This window comes from Oryzias melastigma, linkage group LG12 (assembly GCF_002922805.2).
Source record: "Oryzias melastigma strain HK-1 linkage group LG12, ASM292280v2, whole genome shotgun sequence".
Taxonomy (NCBI): Eukaryota; Metazoa; Chordata; class Actinopteri; order Beloniformes; family Adrianichthyidae; genus Oryzias; species Oryzias melastigma.
In genome coordinates, this window is record NC_050523.1 from 18,516,013 (window position 1) to 18,523,120 (window position 7,108).

General features: G+C 41.4%; 1 protein-coding gene across 1 annotated transcript in view; it reads left to right on the forward strand.

Annotated features, from left to right (window-relative positions):
- Window positions 1-2,101: 2,101 nt before the first annotated feature.
- cntfr (ciliary neurotrophic factor receptor) overlaps window positions 2,102-7,108 on the forward strand; it is a 288,320-nt gene continuing 283,313 nt past the window's right edge. Inside the window, exon 1 of the mRNA XM_024257707.2 lies at window positions 2,102-2,512. The gene's annotated coding sequence lies outside the window, so the exon portion shown is untranslated. The remainder of the gene's footprint in view (window positions 2,513-7,108) is intronic.

The window sequence follows — 7,108 nt, forward strand, 5'->3', positions numbered from 1 at the left end:
TCATTAGATTCCAACAAAACCCTAGTGCCTTTGAATTATTTTGTATTTACAACTATTAAACAAGGGGTACTAAAAGAACCAAGAACTGTTTCAAAAAGGTAAAAACAAGTACCTCAAAGAAATGTAATATGTGACAACATCATCAGATCATTTAAGGAATACACAAGATACAAGAAGCTCCCTATAAGATCGACGACTGTGGTGCAGAGGTAGAGCAGTCGACCTCTGATATTGTTCCCACCCAAGTGTCAAAGTGTCTTTGGGCAAAACATTGAACCCCATTTTGCTCCTGGTTGTTATAGGTTGGCACCAGTGTAAAGCAGTTGAGCTGCCATCATTGTGTGAATGTGTGTGCTTGGGTGAATGGGACAATAGCACTAAAGCGCTTTGGGACTTAGAGCAAGGTAGAAATGTGATATATTTTTAGTATGTATCATTGTATTTGCTTTAAGAAACTTAAAAGGCACCCCAGCCTACCTTGCCCACAACCAGACAGTACAAACTCCTTACTGCCAGCTGTCATCTGCTGGATGTATAGCATCTGCTCCTCAGCTGCTATCCTGTTGTTCTGAAGCTGACAGCCAATGGGATACAGCCGCCAGACTCAACCAGGTGCTCCACCTTAAACAATCAAAGACCTGAAACAATGAACGGAAAGAATGGAGATGAAGACAAAACTAATGACCCTACCTAAAGTACTGGCATGAAGCAAACCTCCATGTTACACCCACTCACACTTGGCCTCTGGATAAATGACTGAAGTTTGTTTTACAGATTCATAGTTTTTCCACTAAGCTTAATGTTGAAACTTTTAAATCTGTTTCTTGACTTGCAGGTGAAACTTTTATGTGATGTTCCATCTCCTGTTAAACTACCAACCATTATGGCTTTTAAGTATCATGATATTAATGGATATTTAGTCACTGGTTTCTTCTCTTTATTTAACTTATGTTAAGGTATAATTTTATAGTTTTAAGTTTCCTGGTCATAGATATAAACCCAACACATTCTTACTCCCAACTCATCACATATTGGCATTTGGTTAAAGACCACTTTTTGGATGTCCCCTACTCGTAATTTTTTGATGTGCTGGCTGTTCCCACTAAATCATGGGTCCACAACTTCCGGGCCACAAACAGGAATTGGTCCAGCACCGGGACACAGAGCACACTGGTACCAGATCAAGCCCGGGCCCAGTTTGCGTCAGGTACCATATCTGGTGCCAGTTTTGATCCAGTATTGCGCCTAGCACCACATCTGGTGCCGGGTTAGGGTACCGTAACCAGGTGCTTCCCGAGACAGACCCTTGATTTTATGAACCGCCAGCATGTCAAAAAGCGACAAGTTGGGGACACCCAAAGCATCAAAAAGTGATGTGGAGGGGTCCCTAACTTAACGTCAATACGTGACGAGTTGGGAGTGAGAATATGTTCCTAAAATTAAATGATACCAACAACTAAATATATACATATGGATGATATATCTGATTGGTCTGTTTATAACTTAAATAACTTGAAATACAGAAAAAAATATAAAGAATATGAGGATTATCAAGAAAATGTTTAAAAAGGTATCGAGCGGGAATTATATTCCGACAAATAGAATGACTAAGTAAAAGATTTTGGGGAAGATGTCAATGGAACCAGCGGATACTTCCTATGTGGGACTATCATATACATTTGAATGGTAACAACACTTCTTTATTACTCATGTTTTCCCCCAAAACACAGTTAGGCTTACTCTCAGATGAAATTGTCACCATAAAGAATGTCATGAATCTGACATTTTCCCCTGAGGGGGCTCTTTGAAAATACACCGTCATGAAGAGCATTTCACTTCCTCTGTGCTGTTTTTCATTGTTGTTCCATAAAGTCTAATAGCAGTTATGCAACTGTATCTGCCTTGAAACAGAAGGTCAGTTTTAAAAGGATTTCACCACTGAAAAGGTCAGTGCTTCCAGGTGTGAAACGCCATCAAGACAGAAATGGAAAAGTCAAAATTACACACACACACACAAAAACATAGTATTAATAGTTGAATGAATTGTTTGTATTGTGTTCACTTGTGTGTGCATGTGTGTGTGTGTGAGGGATGCTCTTTCCACTACCCTGAGCGGTGGCTAGGGGGTGCACTGTGGACATGGTGTGCATTAGGAGGGAGAGTGAGAGAGGGGTAGAGAGACACAGACAGAGAGTGTGAGCGTCTCAGTAACGTATTCCTGCCTGTGGCTGGGCTGGTCACATGGGGAGAGCAGCCTGTTTAAAACAGCCTCGACTCCGCTCATTCAGAGCAGTGCAAGACACAGAGACAGACACACACTTTCCCTTCTTTCTGTCTTTCTCTCCGTTCACACACACTCACACATGCTCGTGCACGGCAACTTTCCTCTACCGGACTGACACAGCACACACGTTGGGGGTAGACACACTCCTGATCTACAGCTGAGAAGAGGATAAGGAGTGACAGATCAGGAGAAAAAAAAAGAAAAACAGAGAAAAGAAAGACATTCCCAGTGAGTAACTGATGTTGCTTGACATGTTTTGCATTTGCAGCTTTTGGAGTTTGCTGTTTTTTTTTTTTCCAGCGCTATCCGACTGACAGGGACTAAGAGAAAGAAAGAAAAAAAAGAGTTAAATGGAAGAGAAAAGGTGACAGAGGAGAGCAGAGATTTGGATCTAGTGCAACAGTGGAGTGTCTCTTCATCAGTCTGTTTCTTGGGATGTAATGATGTTAATTAGCTTGCACATGGAATGGGAGGAATGCCGCTGCACTAAGCTGGAGAAGTGTTTGCTTTAGACTCATGCACTTTTCTGCAAATCTGTCCTGCATTTCCTGTCTTTTTGCAAACACGCTGCCATGTAGCGGTCAGTCATACTGATGCTTCACAGATTCCTTGAGACACACGCCGCTTTCACTGTGATTACAGGAATCCCATTGATATGCAGATGGCGGTGGATAGACCCGTCACTGCACCCCAGTGATATGAGTGATGCATGTGTGGAAAGGCAGTAGTGTCCTTATCACTTTTATCCAACTGTGTTCGGCTCCATCCTCCTCTCCTTATTCCTCGTCCTGTTGCTGCTGCAGTTAGTTCTCAGTCATTGAAACACTAACTTTGACCCTTAAGTCGTTCCATTTGTTGCCGAAGCTTAAACTGCTTCTTCGCGTAGCGGCAGAGGGGATCGCGGAGTTTGTAAGGTGGACGGCAGGGGAGGGAGAAAGAGGAATGACAGAGAAAGTGGAAAGAGGGGAGGGTTAGGGCTGGGGCATTGAAAAGGCTGACACTGGCTTGGACAATTAGCCCAGGGAGTCCGTCCCGGGGTGCTATTCTGAGAGAATCTTTGGCCCCTGGGCTCTGGGCGCTGGGTCACGAGATGCCTTGACCCTTCCAGTCGACAGCTAAGCATGGGAGCCATTATCACAGCCTGATTGATTAGCACTAAGCGGAAATCCCTCTTCTTTCTATTCCTAGGGAGAAAAAGAAAAGTTTTTTTGTCTGTCTTTTTGTTGCTGGTTTGTTGTACATTATTTGAATATTGAAAGCTTTTTTTTTATTTGCTGTCAATGGAATTATTTTCCAACATATTTTGCACAGATTTCCCATTTTCTATAAGTGTTGCAGCTGATAGTGATGCATTAAGAGGCTGATGTACCTGCCTGGGGTTTTATGGGGAAATAAAGTGATGAAAGTAAAACGTAGAGAAGACAAGGTGGTAAAAAAAAAAGATGTAAGATGTAATAAAATATACGACTGAAGGCAAACGTGGACGCGAGTTTGGGGAAACGAAGTCCGCTTTTCTGTCTTTTCTCTTTCTCTCAAACTCTTCCGGCATTTGTTGCCCCCCTCCTCCTTGGACTGGGAGTTTAGTGGGGTGTTTAGCCCCGCTCACGGCTGATCAAAGCAGTGTGTGTCAGACTGGGCTTAGTCCAGGCACTCCTAATGGAGCACCGTTTTCATGCCTAGTTGGTGGTGGAGTGGTAGGAGGGATTGATGGGAGGGTTGGCGGGAGAAGAAGAGGAGGGTTTGCGAATTGACAGAGTGACAGAAAGAAAGAAAGAATACTGAGTGGTGGTGGTGCTTGGGGTGGAGGGTGGGGGGGTAGCCGCCAAACAGACAGGCAGAAAACCAGATTAGAGAACCCTGGCAGATGGTTCATGAAGATTAATAGACAGAAAGTAAAAACATGATTTAAAAATACAGACGGAGACACTAAATGAATGGCCAGGCGGATTGACTAGAACATGGAAGTTGACTGAAGACTCTGGCGGCAGGGTTTTTTTTTTCTGATCCACTAGAAGGACCAGGCAATACAGTTGCACACAGTTCACACCAGAACAAAAGTGCTTAAACTCATAGTTTGGGTTTTAGACTAACAAAAGCCAGGACTGTGTGAACGTACTTTATTTCTCTCACTATAAAGCACATTTTCAATGAATGGTCTATTTCCAAAGTTATGCACCGTACTTTTAAAAGATGCTTTAAGCGAGAATAAAGAGTCAGACTGCATCGGACTTTATTAGGATGGTTCAGAGGGATTCTAGAAGTTGTTTGTTGTAATATGCTACAAGTTAGCCACTTTATCCATGTTAGCGTATTCTTGTTACCTGTAACTCCCAACCTTGTTTACAACACAGAAAAACCGACTGATACCACTAAAGAAAATATCAATATGACTATGCTAACTTCCAGCTTTGTGACTATACACAAAAAAGCACAATCCAACACCGCTACACGTTAGCTACTTTAGCGTATTCACAAAACTTAATTCCCAGTTTTGTTTGCAACCTGTAGAAAAACACACCGATGCCACTAAAGCAAGCGTTAATGTGGCTATGCTAGTGCTCAACTTTGTGAGTATACATAAATAAATGCAATCCAACACAGCTATACGTTAGCCGTGTTAGCATTTTCTCTTAGCATTACTCTCAGTCTTGTTTGCAACATGTAGAAAAACAGATTAATACCCCTAAAACAAATCTCACTGTGACTACATTAACTCCTAACCTTGTTACTATCTTGCAAAAAAACCCAAAAAAAACACAGTCTGACTCTGCTACACATTAGCCGCGTTAGAATATTCGCAATCATTTCCAACCAAACATTTTGAGAGAGCAACGTATACCTCTCAAAATTGCTTTAACATCAGTAAGAACAACCAGAATTAATCCATATAAAAGTAGGGTCACTGTCATTATTAAAAAAAAAAAGTGTGCCCTATAGTGCGGAAAATAGGTCATCCATCTGTTTACACGCTATCTTGCTAGCTTACAGCCCCTCACAACCCCAACCGAACATTACTGGTGAAACATAAACGTTGAGCACCATCGAAGCTCTCCAGCCGTAGAATTTTGAGCCAGATACCAGCTCAGATGAGGAAAACATAGTCATACATGAATCTAGTCGTCTACGATGCATCAGAATGGAGCGGAGCACGAAGCTTGTCTATCTTGTCTTTCTATGTCTCACCTACAATTTTTTTAAAATATAAATTTTTCATGTGCTCCTGATTCACAATGATTTGATTAAAGAAATACTCAGAAATTCAATTTTAAACTTACCAAAAGAATGTTAAAAACAGCAAACACGCAGTTTTCCAGAGTTAATATCCTTGTAATTGAAAAAGGAAAGTCTGGACAGAGGATGACTGTGAGGTTTGTGTCTGTGCTTAGTCTTTCTGCACTAGCTGCTTCTGAACTTTAGCTGTTTTGTCCTTTTTCCCTTTTTACCTTTAAAACCTCGATCTTTCTTCTCTTGCTTACCATCCTTCTCAGTAGAATTCCTCACCTTTCTTTCCCCTCATCCACATGGTCCTATAGAATTTGGTGCTATCCCTGCTTTTCCTCTCCCATCCCCACTTTGCAATGCCGATGTTTATGCTCCACACAGAAGAAAGGTAAGGGAAAACTAGAAAAATATTTCCCTGAACATACTTACTGCTTGAGAAAACATCCTCTGACAGATGTTCAAGCAAGGCTCTGATCAGAGCATGGCAACGGGGGCTGTGATTCTGTACTGTTTAAGTACACAAAGGCTACAAATTGGAAGCTGGTGTGGTTCGGGCTGGAAGAAGAGGTGAGGAAATAAAAGCAGTCTAAGATGGGAATGGAAGTCTAGAGGAGTGCATTTTCTTCGTCTCATCTCTTCAAACAAGAATAACTCACCAGTTCCTAGAGACCTTTCAAATATTGTTTTTCTAACTATTCATTCTGTGTGTAGCATTTAGCTACTGACAGTGGCTGTTTCCTTTGTTTCTTTGAAAATAGACCCCCACTTGATGGTGTTTTCTGTTTGCAGTTTCTACAAAGTTTGTAGTTTTTCAAATTATTTTGCGTTGACTGAACCATTTTTTTTTCTTTTGGACATATTATTAGGTTATGTAATCATTTCCTGACTAGCCAAGATTCATGCAAATCAAACAAAAATAATGGTCCTTACTTGAATATCCATTAATCTTTTGGAGTTAATAATAAAATGTGTTTTGTATGTTTGGGGTTAAATAATACTGGCATTGATAATTATGAGAAATTTTTCTTTAAATAAAAAAAAATACGTCACGTTTTACTGGTTATAGCAAATGCACCAGTTCTGTACTGAGTGAGACAAAGGTACCCACAGACTCTTACCAAAACGAATCTTGTCGTCTTTTGGAATTTAGGACTGTTCTGAAAGTAGTGTAGTGATTGAGTGGTCAACCTTTGATCGGAGGGTATCAGTTTCCACCTTGCTCACCCATTTATTATAATGTCCTTGGGCATGATACTGAATCCCACATTGCTCCTGGTGGTACTAGGTTGGCGCCATGTGTGTCATTGGAGCTGCCATCTGTGTGTGAATGAGTGTGGATGGGTGAACGGGACTGTAAAGCGCTTTGGGCTTGAACAAGGTAGGAAAGTGCCCTCTAAGTCTGCATTATTTGAAATGGTTTACTGTACATTTCACTATTTTTTATTCTTGTCAATCTACAAGCCTTTTATAAAGCTACAATTTAGCACTCCTTGGGGGAGGAGTGAGCTGTAGACACAGTCACACCCATGAATCATTTGGGTGGTTGACTTACCAATCCAACTTCTTAATGCTTAGAGTCTTCGGCAGGGCCGTGCAGAGACA